Genomic DNA, 16,253 nt, shown 5'->3' with positions numbered 1-16,253 from the left:
AGGTGGCGCTCTCACTATATCTGAATATTGTCATGTAGACGTGTTCAGGGTGGGACTGTTATTAAACGTGTGAAGTTTCATTGCGATTGGATCATGTACACTGAAGTTGTGAGGACGTGTTCAGGGTGGGACTGTTACAGAATACGTGAAGTTTAGTGGACATTGGACATTGTCCACTGAAGTTATGAGTACTATCTGTTTTATACGGAGCCCCTAAAGGGACATGGGGAAAAAAAAAAAAGAAACGTTTCTAGTGCACACTAGATACGATCTTGTGGCACTAGATATGATCTTGTGAGCACTAGATAAGATCTAGTGCAGATCACCTGTTGTGGGGAATCCACACATGGCTCATTTGAATATTAAAATTAGCCATGTGTTGATAGGTCACCACACGAAAGTGTTACCAATGAAAGTACTTATTTTGACACACATTTTAAGCCAATAAGTATCAAACTAACAAGGCAATGTGTCAAAGGGCGGACAGTTTTTGTTATTTTCTCAAAAGGAGGACAAATGAGTGTCTGGCTGCAGGACAGGGCATTTAAATGCAGACTGTAATAAAAAAGGTTACAGATTAATTTACATTTATTTTTTAGTTACAGACAAATTAGTTTAATACTCATTTGAATATTAAAATTAGCCATGCGTTGATTCGCCACAACACAGGATCTAGTGCGCACAAGATAGTATCTAGTGCGCACTAGATAGTACTAGATAGTATCTAGTGCTCACAAGATAGTATCTAGTGCGCACAAGATACTATCTAGTCCTCACAAGATAGTATCGAGTGCGCACTAGAAACGTTTCATTTTTCATTTTTTTCCCCATGTCCCTTTAGGGGCTCCGTAGTTTTACGGCCAATAGGCGGAATTCGACACATCGTCACGGGCACGCTGTTCGACGTATAGTCAGAAACAGCACAACTTTTGATCAGCAATGTTTTTTAACTGTACTGACCGATTTTGACGTTAATCCGATAAATTCCCTAGTAGGAGTTTGTTGAACTACAACACAAAAAAACTGCGAAATGCCGGATGTCAGTTTGACATTCGATTCGAACCTGGCCAACTTTGCACGCCACGGACACGCCCTTCAACGTACTTAGACAAATAGCACAACTTTTAATCAGCAACATACTTTGACTGTACTGACCAATTTTGAAGTAGATACAATAAATTCCCTAGGAGGAGTTCGTTCAAATACAAGGCGAAAAATTCACAGAAAATGATCACAGAATTCAAAATGGCCAACTTTGACGGCAAGCCATGGACACGCCCTTCAATGTACGTATACAAATAGCACAACTTTTAATCAGCAACATACTTTGACTGTACTGACCAATTTTGAAACAGATCCGATGAATTCCCTAGGAGGAGTTCATTCAAATACAATGCGAAAAGTTCGCCGAAAGTGAGAATGAAAATCAAAATGGCCGACTTCCCGTGGGGTTTGGGGTATGGGTCCAAGAGGCTTTTTTGTACATCTTGGCACGTTACATGTGCCTACCGAGTGTCATACATATCGGTGAAACGTGGCACCAGGGCTGGTTTAAAAACAGATTCCTCCACCCTTTGTTTTGCCGGAGAGTTTTGTGTCACGATCCGCTCTGAAAAGTTGGAAGCCTGCCAGCTGCAGCCCAGAGTCCGGTATCAATCCACACAGCCACGTCTCCGTGAAGCATAAAACATAAGATGAAGAAAAGTCTCTGAAGTTTGTCCATTTTGTTGCACAGTGAACGCTCGTTAGAGAGGAATATTCGGTGTGCCAGCACGTTTTCCTCTCCTGCGTTTCACTGCGTGAGCAATGTCCAATAATTCAACAATATATATGTCAGAACAACCAGCAATGAGACTGTACATTAAGTTCATCAATTTAACACAGCATAACACCATACAAGTCTCATTGTTCAAACCACAGAATAAATAACTTGAGTAACTAACACTGATACAATGGATGATTGATAACATTAACAGCAGCAACAAATTAAATCGCTTTAAACTCACTCCTCTCCTGTTTTATGCCTCTTCAGTCCCTGCCTAAACCTGTTGTGTCTTCGTCCTCCCCAGAGTCAGAGTCCTGGTCGGAGCCACTCACCTGGTCTCCGTCGGTCACTGAGGCTGTGAATGTGGTTCTGTTTTGCGTGCTCGCCTTGGTTCTAGTTCTGGTGCTCATCTTCCTTTGCTAGCAGTGTAAACAAACCTCCCCCTGTCCTTCAAGCTTCTGGTCTGAGTAGAGTCAGCTAATAGGACTTCTATGAAGCTAATGGCAACTCATAGTGTGTTACAAGTGAAAAGGTCTGTGTTGCAACAATCCCCTGACCTTTAAATCAATCTGTTTGTAATTTTTCTTCAAAAAATAAGATACACATTGTACAGAGAAGGGGAGGGAGGCAGGTTAATAAGTATCCTATTATTCGTATCCATCATTCCATGGAATGACGCCGGCGACAACTGCAGCCTGTCGTGGCAGCTCCTATCATTGTTGTAGTTTTAGTGTGTTTTCAGTGTGTTTACACCCGCGACCAGATGATCGCCCTTAGGTACCCTAGCATCCTGACTGGAGAGAGACTCTCCATACCGGAGGAGCTGAGGAGACGGCGAGGCTGCAGAGCGGGGGTTAAACGGAGGATGAAGAAGAGGAGGTTTAAACCCTACAAATGTGGCTACACAAGCAGATACCGGACTCCAACGTCACCATTCCCGGCTTCCAGACGGTTCAAGCCGACAGGGACACCACCGCGACCGGCATGAAGAAAGGAGGGGGACTTGCCGTGCTCATAAACAACAGGTGGTGTAATGCCGGGCACGTCTGTGTGAAAGAGCGTGTCTGCAGCCCGGACATCAAGCTTGTCGCCGTCGGACTTCGTCCGTGTTGTCTGCCACGGGAACTTTCCAGTGTTGCTGCCATCACTCTCTATGTTCCTCACAGTGGTCTTCATCATCACCATCACTGTTTATATTTATGATGTCTTCTTTATTCTCCTGTACAGCACTTTGGTCAACTTTGGTTGTTTTTAAAGTGCTTAACAAATTTGGATTGGATTGGATTGGATATCTTACTACAAAGAAAGAAAGAAAAAATCATGTATTTTTTGTTGCATTTATATTTAATTTAAAATTATTTCAAATTTAAAAAAAGAGCAGATGTAAATTAGCTAGTTCATAATTATTTTATTTGTGTTTCCAGCTTCACACAGAGCTATTCCATAATATCTGGTATGTTGTATTTTCACTAATAAATTAATGAGCTGTTTGTTTGTATTTCCTTTGGATGCCTTTACTGAGCATATTCAGTCAGACAGTGAGTAATAGTCAGTTGTGTGCAGTGAGAGGCTGGGCAATGGGCATGCACTGACCATTATGAAATCCACTTTTCATAATAAACCTGGATGATAACAGAACCATTTTGAAAGGCAATTTCACCACCAATATAGCTCATATGCACAGGCAATGCCAGGCTCTGATGAGCACAGAAGTTGATGATGATAAGCATATACAGTAGCTCAGTAAACAAACACACACGTACACTCTAAATAAACCCAATACAGTATTGTATTCATTTAAGGTTGAGTTACATTTGAGGAAATGGTAAGGAGCATATTCATATTCACTACCAGAAATCTAGATACAAACGGGAAAGGTTGAAAACCATCCTTGTTGCTAGACACAAAATGCAAATACTGTCAGTGACCATATTGTCTCAATTACCTCTAGTGGTATCTCATCGGTAAGATTGTTTTTGAATACACATATAGTGTGTGAGTTTTTAACAGGATTCGGTTTGGTGACTTTGTAATGCATTTGTTTTGATTAACTAGTGAGTCCACAACTCTGCTAACACAGCCCAACATCAAGTGCAACAACACAAGACATAGCAAGCCAGTTAATATGACTGACTAGTCAAACAGCAAGAAGGCAAGCTTGCTGTCTATGCATAGCCTTTTATTTCACCAAGCTTTCACCAATAACTAAAAGCCAGTCCCAGATTTATTCTACTCTGCCGGCTTCTCTCTCCATTTCTCTTCTTAGCTTCCTCCGTCAATGTCCTAGGATTCTTCACCTCTGCCATTAACTATATGCATAGAGGCTGCTGAACCCAGTTACATTGCCCACTTGTCCAGCACCGGTCTGGCATGATACCAGTGCCTCTCTCCTCCACATTCTTCCTCACCCCAAGCCTGAACACTTCCTCCTTCTGGCAGTTCAAAGATCCTGTGCTACTAGTTTAAACATCAGCACTCCCCCAGTGCTTTGAGCACCCAGTCCCGGGCATCCAGGGCAGTAGGGCTAGTAACTAGTAACAGCAGTTACATTTCACAGCAGTTACTTTATTGTCCATCAGGACAGGAGATTTGAGGCAGAGCAGTCAGAGGACATCAGAAGGATAACCATAAATAAAACATAGTATTATCTTAATAATAATTGAACGCTAACAGTTACAGCTCTAAAAACAACAATACATTTTGATTTAACATTGTTAGTCATCTAGAAACTCCAGCTTTTTTTTGGTACTATTATTAGACATATCTCTCCTCGCACACATAGATCACCACACGCACTTGCAGATCTGGCAATGCAGAAGTGTAGCAAAAGTCATGTATAAAACAACAGCCAATTGAGAGTCCCACCTGAGTTGTAACTGATGAATTGTCTGTATCTCCAGCTCTAGGAGCAAATACTTAGACTTCTCAGCCATTAATATATATGTGTGCACTTGCAGATTTGTCCACGCATTTTCAGATCTATATACACATTTACAGATTTGTCTACATGTTTATAAATCTCAATACATTTGTAAATCTAATACCGATTTTTACACACTTACAAATCTGATTAAGCACACACAGATTCTGAACGCACATTCGCAGATTCATACTGCTGCCAGAGCCATTTCGAGAGAGAGTTGCATAATGCTAACAAGTGATGTCCTCTGTGTCCTATAACATTCAAACCAGAGAGAAACTATTTTAATAGACAGTTCTGGTAATGAAACAAGCCACCAGACAAATCTGCATTGTGATATAGATGGATCTGGTAGATACCGGTTGTATAGAAACCATTGCTACATTGGCACCCAGTTTCGGTACCCAACCCTGATTGAGAGAGGCCGTGTTATAATCTTTGCATTCAGCCAAAACAACATGGCAGTGATTTCAGTATCACACAGCACCCTAGCGTAGTTAAATAATACATGCTTAATTTCGAGCGTCAGATGGTGTTGATATTCAGGTCAGAGAGGGAGGGACAGTTAGGGGACAGAAGTCATCAGTCCTCAGTGAAGAAATTCACTGAATTGGAAGGATCCACAATGAAACAAATTAAGAGACAGAGGCAAATTGAGAGACAAAGAGAGAGATCAGAATCAGAATCAGAATCAGAATAGATCAGATAGTGAAAGCCTTATCATTTTTGGAGCAGTTTCTCCAGTTGCTCCAGCTCCAGTGAGCATACAACCAGCTATGTCAAACATGACAAGGAAATGTAGGGCTTTCTGCACCATTTATTGAAAATAATGATAGTGGAGACAAAAATATGATTCAAAGGTCATTTCATTTTACCCTGTTGTTATCCAGCAGCTCTATTTAAAGATCAAGATTGCTGACTGAGCTGTACCTAAATCCTCATTTGGAAATGTTGGCAGTTATAATGGTCATCATCAAGAAATGTGTGTTGTTGAAGTGTGTAAAGAGGAAAATAAAGGGAAGATGAGAGGCTCAGTCTTTTACACTGAACAGAATGAACTGCTCTTCAACAGTTTATTGTGAGCTCACATTCACGAGTCTCTGTCTGAAGAGGCAGTAAGGCCTGGGGATGACAATGCCTGTCAGTCTGTCCATCCATCCAACACTTTTGACCACAGCAAATGACTCAGCAACTATTGGCCATATTTCCATGAAAAATACTGTGAATATTTATGTTGTCAGACTCCTGTGTCATCTTTGATGTAACATCAGTCTATTAACTTTAACTGACATTTCCACCTTTTTATCAGACTAAATCATGTTTGTTCCTGACATATTTTTGTCCATCTTATCTTCCACTCAGATGACAAAATATTGTTAATAAGCTTAACTTCATCATCGCAGAGATGGTCAAGAGGGAGTTTGCAGTGCCTATTGAACCCCTTGAGATCAAAATGGACTGAAACTATAGCAGATTTTGAACACTTAATTACAGATGCTTAATAATAATAATACAAAAATAAATGTATTGACACAGTGCATAATAGGAAGAAAGTGAGGAGTGTTTGGCAATTAGACCACATTGTGATGTCATATTTTAAGGGGGTAGTGATGCCATGGACTGTAGAGAATTATTCCCGATGAAGTCTAGATGGCTGGAGATCTGAATTGATGAGATGTGAAGCTCGACTTCAGATGGGCCTCCTGGAAGGACCAAAGGGGAAGACCAGTTGTGATGAAGACCAGAGGTAAATGGGGTGGAGCTGCATTCTAATAACAAACTGACTGTAGTAGAGAAACAATTTCAAACTCTGTGCATTCTGGACTACTATAGAAACATGGTGGTTCAGCATTGCAGATTCCATGGAAGAGGATCTGCCCAAAAGGGGGCAGTGTGGGAACATGTGACCTCTCAATGATAATTATAGCTTTCCTATTTATATTGACACCATATTTTAGTTTGTACAAAAATGGTAGCCTAGGCTGAGATTTCAAGGAAATTGACATGAAAAAGTTCACTAGCATCATCCAAAGCTGGATGGCCCCCTACTTTGAATTCTAGCACCACTGGTTACATAGAGCCAAAAAAAAAAAGATGACAGAATGTCCTCTCACAGACTATTACATTATTCCTCATACAGATTAAAATGGGAAAATGACTACCAGCAAAATGAAGTCTTCCTGATGAATGATGACAGACCTACAGTCACTACAGATCCAATCATTTGAACTACAATGTACAATAAGTTGAATCTGTTGTTCCAGTATTATACTGCAGTGATTTTGTGAAGTAGTATCAGTCTGATCAGCTGCATCATTCAATCACTTATTTATAATATAGACCTCCGTGATGTCTCACAAGACATCCCTCGTCGCTCCTCCAAACAGAAATATGTGAAGTCATAATTGCACAACCAAGTGTGGACCTATTGTACCCATTGGCTCCTGGAGTACCGTTCTGAAACCTCTGGTTTCATATTTTGATCTCCGGTTCCTCCTGCACAAATGTTGAATCATCCTTGAGCAAGATACTGAACCCCAAATTTATCCCGATGCTGTGCGTGAATGTGTTAGTTTCTGTTTGATGGACTTTGCCATCACTGAGTGTATGCGTGTAAAAAGGGTGAATATGGCACGTAGTGTAAAAGCGTTTTGAGTGATCGGAAGACTAGAAAGGCGCTATACAAGTACGGGTCCATAGCCATTTACCACCTACTTATAAACAGCTAATGTGCATTTCTTTCCTCTTGTGACAGGATGAGGTATTGTGATCTTGTATATACACTGTACATGAACATGAGTGGAACAGAAAAGCAGTGATGAAAAATAAAATAATAAAGTAAAAATTCTAGTTCCATCTTTATCTTGGCTCACATCAGACTGTTATATTCCCATGGAGACAGCCTGTAGGCCCTCTACATCAACAACAAAAAAACATGGCCTGAGGCTGACCCCAGAAGAAATATTAGTAATACTCACTTACTCATGAGTACCATAATACTGGCCTCCAGTGGGAATCGGAACATGTCAATTATGACATGACATGTCAGTCAGATGTTCACAAAAATCTTAACAATACAAACTCACATTCAGGAAGGCAATCTTAGGTGGAAAGAATGTGATGTCAGGTGGTAAATGGTAAATGGACCTGTACTTGTACAGCGCCTGTCTAGTCTTCCGACCAATTCAATTCAATTCAATTAATTTTATTTGTATAGCTCTAGGTGGGTGGTCTTCTGCCTCGACCAGTTGGGGTGAAAGAGAGAGAGAGAGAGAGACAGAGACAGACAGACAGATAGACAGACAGTTGCAAAGCAACAACAACAGTAGCAACAACCACACTAACAGTAGATGATGACGACGACAACAGCGACGATGGGGGACAATGAGCAGTGACAAGTAATAATGGTAACGGTAGTAATAATAATATTAATAATAATAATAACAGTTATATCAGTGACATTACCAATGGCAGTCAAGCAGGATCATGGCAGGAGGCACCACCAGGATCCAATAGAACCTGCGAGATGAGAAAGCACAAGAACTCCGGGGAAGAAGTATAGTTAGTAACATACATTAATGGGACGTGAAAGAGTGCAGAAAGAGAGAGAGAGGAAGAGAGGAGCTCAGTGCACCATGGGAAATCCCCCAATAGTCTAGGCCTATAGCAGCATAACTAATGGATGCTTCAGGACTCACCTGATCCAGCCCTAACTATAAGCTTTATCAAAGAGGAATGTCTTAAGCCTACTCTTGAATGTGGTGAGGGTGTCTGCCTCCTGAACCACAACTGGAAGCTGGTTCCACAGGAGAGGAGCTTGGTAACTGAAGGCTCTGGCTCCTGTTCTACTTTTAGAGACTATAGGAACCTCAAGTAGCCCTGCATTCAGAGAACGCAGTGTTCTAGAGGGGTAATATGGTACTATGAGCTCTTAAAGATATGAAGGGGCCTGATCATGAAAAGCTTTTTAGGTGAGTAGGAGGATTTTAAATTTTATTCTAAATTTTACAGGGAGCCAGTGCAGAGAAGCTAGCACAGGATGTGATCTCTTTTGCTAGTTCCTATCAGTACTCGTGCTGCAGCTTTTTGAATTAATTGGAGCGTCTTAATGGACTTATTGGGGCAGCCTGATAATAAAGAGTTGCAGTAATCCAGCCTAGAAGTAACAAATGCATGGATTAGTTTTTCTGCATCTGTCTGTGACAGGATGTGTCTAATTTCTGTAATTTTAGACAAAATGAAAGAAGGCATTGCTAGAGGTCTGCTTTATGTGGGAATTAAATGACAAATCCTGATCAAAGATAACTCCAAGATTCCTGACAGTGGTACTAGAGGCCAAGATAATGCCATCTAGAGTAACTATATGTTTAGACAGTGAGTCAGAAAATTGCAGCTCATCCAGGATTTTATGTCCTTGAGACATGTTTGTAATTTAGATAATTGATTAATTTCATTGGGCTTGATCGATAGATATAACTGCGTATCATCTGCATAACAGTGAAAGTTAATGGAGTGATTCCTAATAACATTGCCTAATGGGAGCATGTATAAAGCGAATAGAATTGGTCCAAGTACAGAACCTTGTGGAACTCCATGACTAACTGTGGTACGAATGGAAGATTCATCGTTAACATGTACAAACTGCGAACGATCTGATAAGTATGACTTAAACCAGCTTAGTGCGGTTCCTTTAATGCCAATTTCATGCTCAAGTCTCTGTAAAAGAATATTATGGTCAATGGTGTCAAATGCAGCACTAAGATCTAATAATACAAGTACAGAGACAAGTCCATTATCAGAAGCAATCAAAAGGTCATCATTAACTTTAACCAGAGCTGTCTCTGTGCTGTGATGAACTCTAAATCCTGACTGAAAATCCTCAAATAAACTATTGTTGTGTAAAATGTCACACAACTCTTTGGCAACTACTTTCTCCAGAATCTTAGAGAGGAAGGGGAGGTTAGAAATCGGTCTATAGTTGGCTAAAACCCCTGGGTCAAGAGTGGGCTTTTTAAGAAGGGGTTTAATTACTGCTACTTTAAAGGACTGTGGTACATATCCTGACAATAAGGAAAGATTAATCATATCTAGTAAAGAAGTGCCAATTAAGGGTACGACTTCTTTAAGCAGCCTAGTTGGGATGGGGACAGGTTGATGGCTTCGATGTAGAAATTATTGAAGTTAACTGATGAAGATTGATAGCAGAAAAACATTCTAAATATATATCTGAGTTTACATTAGTTAAAGTTCCTGAACTTGGAGAGCCAGTGATACCTGTTGAGGGCATTTGGTGACAAATTTTCTGTCTAATAGTAATAATTTTATTATAAAAGAAGCTCATGAAGTCATTGCTACTTAAGTTTATGGGGATATGTGGCTCAATAGAGTTGTGACTCTCTGTCAGCCTGGCTACAGTGCTGAAGAGGAGCCTAGGGTTGTTCTTATTTTCTTCTATTAGTGCTGAATAATAGGCTCCTCTGGCATTACGGAGGGCCTTTCTATAAGTTTTAAGATTATCATGCCAAATTGAGCGATATTGTAATAATTTAGAAGAGCGCCATTTCCTTTCCGACTTCCTTGTTTTTTGCTTTAATTGGCGGGTTTGGTGGTTATACCACGGTGCTAGTCTCCTATGTTTTAATATTTTCCTTTTTATAGGAGCGATAGAGTTTAATGTTGATTGTAGTGAGCCTGCAGCACTATCAACAAGATTATCAATTTCGGAGGGATTAAAGTTATTATAGGACTCTGTTATATTCAGACATGGCATTGAATTAAACACTGATGGAATCTCCTCCTTAAACTTAGCTACAGCACTGTCAGATATACATCTGCTGTAGGAAGTTTTGCCTAATGGCTTATAATCTAATAATAGAAATTCAAAAGTTATTAAATAACGGTCAGATAGAAAAGGATTATGTGGGAAGACTATTAAATGTTCAATATCAATGCCATATGATAGAACAAGGTCAAGAGTGTGATTAAAACAATGAGTTGGTTTATTTATACTCTGACAGAAGCCAATTGAGTCTATTAATGAGATAAATGCGTTGCTAAGGCTGTCATTGTCAACATCCACATGAATATTAAAATCACATACAATAATTACTTTATCTGATTTAAGGGCTAAACTTGATGAAAAATCTGAGAATTCAGATATAAAATCAGAGTACGGTCCATGAGCGTGGTACACTATAACAAACAGAACTGGCTGCAGTGTTTTCCAGTTTGGGTGAGAAAGACTAAGAACAAGGCTTTCAAATGAATTATAATTTAGTTTTGGTTTAGGGTCCATTAAAACGCTTGAATCATATATGGCTGCTACCCCACCTCCTCGGCCAGTGCCTCGAGGAATGTGAGTATTAATATGACTGGGGGGGGGATTCTTTTAGGCTAACATAGTCCTCGTGGGACAACCAGGTCTCAGTAAGACAAAGTAAATCGATATCATAATCTGATATTAATTAATTAACTAAAACAGCTTTAGAGGACAGAGACCTGATATTTAACAGCCCACATTTCATTCTTTTATTTTGTGCTACTGAGGAGTTGGTTTTAATTTTTATTAGGTTTTTATGTTTAACTCCTCTTGTTTTTATTTCTTTAAATAATTTAGGTGGTCGGGGGACAGACAGTCTCTATGGGGTTTTGGGTGGAACTGTACTAATGGAAGTGCAGAGAAGTCTGTAAGACAGCAGCTCTGCTTCCTGGTCCCAACTCTGGACTGTCAGGTTTTAGAAATAAACTTCGCCATATTCCAAGATAGACCACTCAAAGCGCTTTTACACTACGTGCCACATTCACCCTTTCACACACACTCACTCAGTGATGGGAAAGTCCATCAAACAGAAACTAACTCATTCAAACACATTCACACACTGATGCACGGCAATGCAGCAATTTGGGGTTCAGTATCTTGCTCAAGGATACTCGACATATGGCAGGAGGAACCGGGGATCGAACCAACAACCTTCCAATTAGTGGACGACCCGCTCTGCCTCTGAAATTGATTTGATCTGCCCATTGTCAGTATATACTGTAAGTAAAGTGAAAAGCTTGGGGTCAACCATCCCAACTGTGTTACAACCCTTAGTTACGTTTCACAGTTTCATTGCTAAAGGATGTCAGAGTTGGGAGTGCTGAGAGAATATCTCTGATTGCTAAATGCATGGCGTTCATGGTTTTTGCATTAATTGGAATGGCCATTGATTAATTTAAACTAACTCATTTATAGTTTGTTTAAGCATTATTAACAACACTCAAATTTTATACCCTTTTTACAGATAAACAGATATGAATAAATCAAGGCAAACCCTAAAATACCAGTGTACAAATTTAAATCTCAGTAAAAAAGGAAAGGGAAGTCTAGGTTTAAACATTTTTATGAACAAATAGTGACTCATTATTATTACATAATTATGTCAGCCCCCTTACTTCTGGCACTACACATTGCAAAGCCAAAGAGACAATTTCAACAACAAACTAGATTGATTTTGATTTTAAAAAATCATAGCCAACTCTGCTCTTGTCAATTCACATTTATGGTGGCCTAGACAGCCTACTCCTTATAAAATTATTTACAGAGAACCAACAGTTCCCACCATGAATAAACACTTGGTGGGAACTGTGCTCGCTCATTCAGTTTAGATCTACAAAATATTAAATGTGTGCAAACCAGACTCGGTCTTCCCCATTAAATGTAGGCTATATCTAATTCATTTCAATTTAATTACTAAGGGGATCATTTTGTTTAATTAAAGCATTTTTTTTTTTTTAAAGAACGTGAAAATAAAATATGTGGAGGGTCCAGTAGGCTGCGCTGTGCCCGCGCGCGACCCGGGCCCATCGTGAGCGCGCGGCTCCAGCAGCAGCGGCAGTAACACAGAGCGGAGCGGGTCTTCAGCAGTGTATCAGTATCGGAGAGCTCTGTCGGTGTGGATGGTACTCAGTCGGACGGACTTTTTTACCCGGGATATTCTGCAACATGACCAGGTGAGTACTGCGGGTGGAGCCGCAGTCCGAGCTGCAATACGAGATGCAAAGTTATAGGTGTGCGGACAAACGTGCGGTGTGAATGCGTGTGACGGGTTTCCACAGCCGGTGAAGCGTTTTTTTTTCTTATCTGCATGACAGCGAGTGGGACGAGGTGGGTATCCTGAGCCATGTACTATCTGCTGTAATGCTACTACGTTTATGGTGTGCCGCAGCTGTGTGGCTTCCCTCCACACTGGAGGGAAAACAGTTTAGCGTTGATGAACAGCGGGCTGCGGGGCTTCAGCTCCCGCTGCATGGGACAACTGAGAGTCCGGCCCCCGCTGCAGCCATCCGGACCTAATCGCTCTGTAGTTGTCATTGCTTTCTCCTTGCTTTACAACCTGCATTATTAAATACAACTTGGTAGCTAGTAGCCTAGTAGTTGTGCATGAAAAGAAACGTTTTGCTTCATACATGTCAGTGGAGGCAGGTGCAACTCTGTGTGATCGATTACGCATCGGATACAGCAAGTTCAGTATCTGCTTTGGAGGAAAAAAGCCTCATGAAGCAGGCCTTCCCTGCGCCTTTGTGTTAATTACTTCTATTACACTGTAGCCGACAGTAGTTATGGCACGTCCACTGCTACAGCTGGAATGCTCTGGGAGTGAAATAAAGAAATCATAATTAGTGTGCTATTTCATCAGCTGTAAGCCTCAAAGGAGGAAAAAATATTTTTTGTCACAGTGAGGGAGTCCTTCAGGCTGAACGTGATGGTAGTGCCAGCATGTTAGAGGTGAATTTGTGTGTTGCTGTAGACAGACAGATGGAAGCAACAACTGGGGCTGGTATGAAGTGTCCCACAGGCATTTAAGAAAAACGAGTGTGCATGTACATAGTAAGGCTGTGTGTGTGTGTGTGTGTGTGTGTGTGTGTGTGTGTGTGTGTGTGTGTGTGTGTGTGTGTGTGAAAAGGGAGGCTGCATCAAAGAGGTTACCAGCAGTCATTGAAGGGCTGTTCTGTCAGGGTGGTGGTCCATTAACTGTTGTCTTTATTGGGAGGATTTTGCAAGCATCATCAGGATGTAGTGACAGTGATTTGAGATGAGACTGAAGGGGACATTCCGTGCATGGCAAGTGTAAACCTAAACCTAAACTATGACGACACCCGTTGGTTTGTGGTCAACTGAGTTTCGTGACATGGCCATCACCATCTTGGTCTTTTGAAACCAAAGTGATCATATCTGGATGGGGGCATAGAGTTGGTGGGTGATGTACTGCAAGTTGGGCAGTGCTTGGTTTGGGGTTTTTTCATGCAGGAGTGGGACTGCAGAGTCGGACTGCAGGTTGCAACCAACGCCTCAATCCTCCCGTTCCAAGTGGGTAGGAGAAACTATGGTTGCTGTGAAAAAAAGCCTATCTTAAAAGCCAGTGTTTGGTTTGTCCATTCTAGGCTGCTGTTGAAAAAATGGCTGACTCTAAATAAGAGAACTCGCTTTCTCTGTAGACAAAAACAGCTAATTCTAAATGAACAAAAACACAACGATTCTTGTTTGACTAATAAAAACATACCTATGAATATCATACGGACATTAGAACTTAATTATAGATCCTCCTAAATGTTACACACTGGACCTCTGTCCACTATTGTCAATAGTCTATGGCCTGGCTGTGCATACCTATTTACGACACGCACAAACACGCACACGCACACCTGTGAACATGCCTGCTTCTTTCTCTAACCTTTCTCACGCAGGCAGGCAGCCAAACAACCACACAGCTGTCTATTCACTTGTGATTGCCCATGTTACAGCTCCTCCTCCTCGTTGCCTCTTATCCCCACACTACCTTCATCACCTCCTTCTTTTTCAGCATGTTTTGCACAGGTTGATTGGAACTCTGCCTGGGCCAGCCCACTGTAGACTGTCATCTGTATTACTGTAGTCAATAGCATTGGCCTTCTTGCTGTTTGTAGCTAGTGACCTAAAATGGAAGACAATCCCTGACCTCCACTTGCTTATATGAGATAGACAGAAAATGCATTGCATTCTCAGAATTTTTTAGAGTTATTAGAGATAATACTAGATTTCCTGTACGATTGTTTTTTAAACTAACCTATAGCATAATAGCAGCACCCTGACTCTGTTTGACCTGAATGGAACGGGGCGTTGACTAGTATAATTGGTAACACCTGTGTTTACTTTGCCATTTCAGTTAGAAATGGCTGCTGTAAAAAACATCTGTTTGGTTGGAAGGGCATATCGTCCAACCAATCAACAAATCAACCAGCCAACCAGAAGGTGTCAGCCCTACTTTCATAAATGATCTCCTCTACATGCTTGTGAATTCTTTTACTCACATTTCTCCAAAATTGAGATATTGAGATTGCCATTTACAATAGTTCCATGTGTTTGACCAGTGCTTAGTTGACATGAGAACCCATTGTTGGATCTGGCAAGGCTTAAGAAGAGTCTAGCTTCAATCAATCTGGCAGTACCTACTTTGCTGTATTCAGTCTAATGGATGTTACACTGCTCTATGTGATGAAGTGAGTCTTGTGCAGTTGCATCTGGATTCTGACTGCATCACTGCAGATAACACATGCATGAGAATTTGCAGAGGAGCTGCTGCACTACTTCTGCCTGCAGTAGCTGACCCCTCTCCTGAGCACAGTAACCTCCACATGCATTGAAGAGGAGGAGGGGGAGGAGGAGATGGAGGCCCTCCCTTCGTTCGTTTTGTTCTCCTTCTCTCCATGAGCGCCTTGCTCCACAGGCTGCCTGCTTGAAAATGGCATCCTACAAACCCTTCCTCCTCCACCACCCCCCCCCTCGCTTTTCCTTCATCTCTGAGGTCCCAAGGGCTTTGTGAGCGTCTGTTCATGCCAAATGCCAGCACTCAGCCCCCCCCCGCACTCCGTGTATATGAGAGAAACTGAGAGACAGAGAGAGTTCTTTGGTTTTACCTCGTCATCCAGGCTGGGGGGTTGCCTGTTGTGTACTGGTGCTTCGTCCCACTGTGCAATTGGCTTGTGCATATTTGTGTGTGTGTGTGTGTGTGTGTGTGTGTGTGTGTGTGTGTGTGTGTCTATGTGAACGGGTCTGCTATTGTTCTCAACGACTGCTGGAATGCTGTTGAATGGTGGTTGTGTCAGCCCAGATGCCCAGCAGTATTGTCTGTCTTTGTCATTTTCATCCATGTATGATCCTTTTTTTACACCATCCACCTGCCTGGCATCCACTGTCTGCATGTGGATTAAGAGTCAAACACAGTGATTAGCACCTGGAAAGCTAATAATATAGATTTGGCCTTGTTTGCAAGACAAATTTAAGGTAACTTTGTCAGTTTGCCACCAATACATCATGTCAACATTAATTTTGTGCCATTGGCATGAGATCATTGTTTGAATAATGCTGCCAGCAGACTCTAGTGGCCTCCACTCTGCATAGTACAGAGTGTGCCAGCAGGTCAGTTTTAGAGGGGAATCTGTTTTACTACATGGCTGTATGGCACAGAATGGGAAGAAGGTGCTGTCTTTCCCAGAGTTATGGAATTGAGACTTGATACTTTGACCTAATTCACAGGTCAAATTCAAAGT

The 16,253-nt window shown here is 41.3% G+C and overlaps 1 protein-coding gene across 9 annotated transcripts in view; it reads left to right on the top strand.

Annotated features, from left to right (window-relative positions):
• Positions 1-12,561: 12,561 nt before the first annotated feature.
• fat3a (FAT atypical cadherin 3a) overlaps positions 12,562-16,253 on the top strand; it is a 183,347-nt gene continuing 179,655 nt past the window's right edge. For 8 of the 9 annotated variants that reach the window (XM_051397901.1, XM_051397898.1, XM_051397897.1 and 5 more), the window contains exon 1: positions 12,562-12,677. The gene's annotated coding sequence lies outside the window, so the exon portion shown is untranslated. Of the gene's footprint in view, positions 12,678-12,738; positions 12,832-16,253 lie in introns of those variants that run through there. The other variant, XM_051397893.1, reaches the window with a different exon arrangement.

Source organism: Dicentrarchus labrax, unplaced genomic scaffold, assembly GCF_905237075.1.
Source record: "Dicentrarchus labrax unplaced genomic scaffold, dlabrax2021, whole genome shotgun sequence".
Lineage (NCBI taxonomy): Eukaryota > Metazoa > Chordata > Actinopteri > Moronidae > Dicentrarchus > Dicentrarchus labrax.
This window is presented reverse-complemented; position numbering and strand designations above follow the sequence as displayed.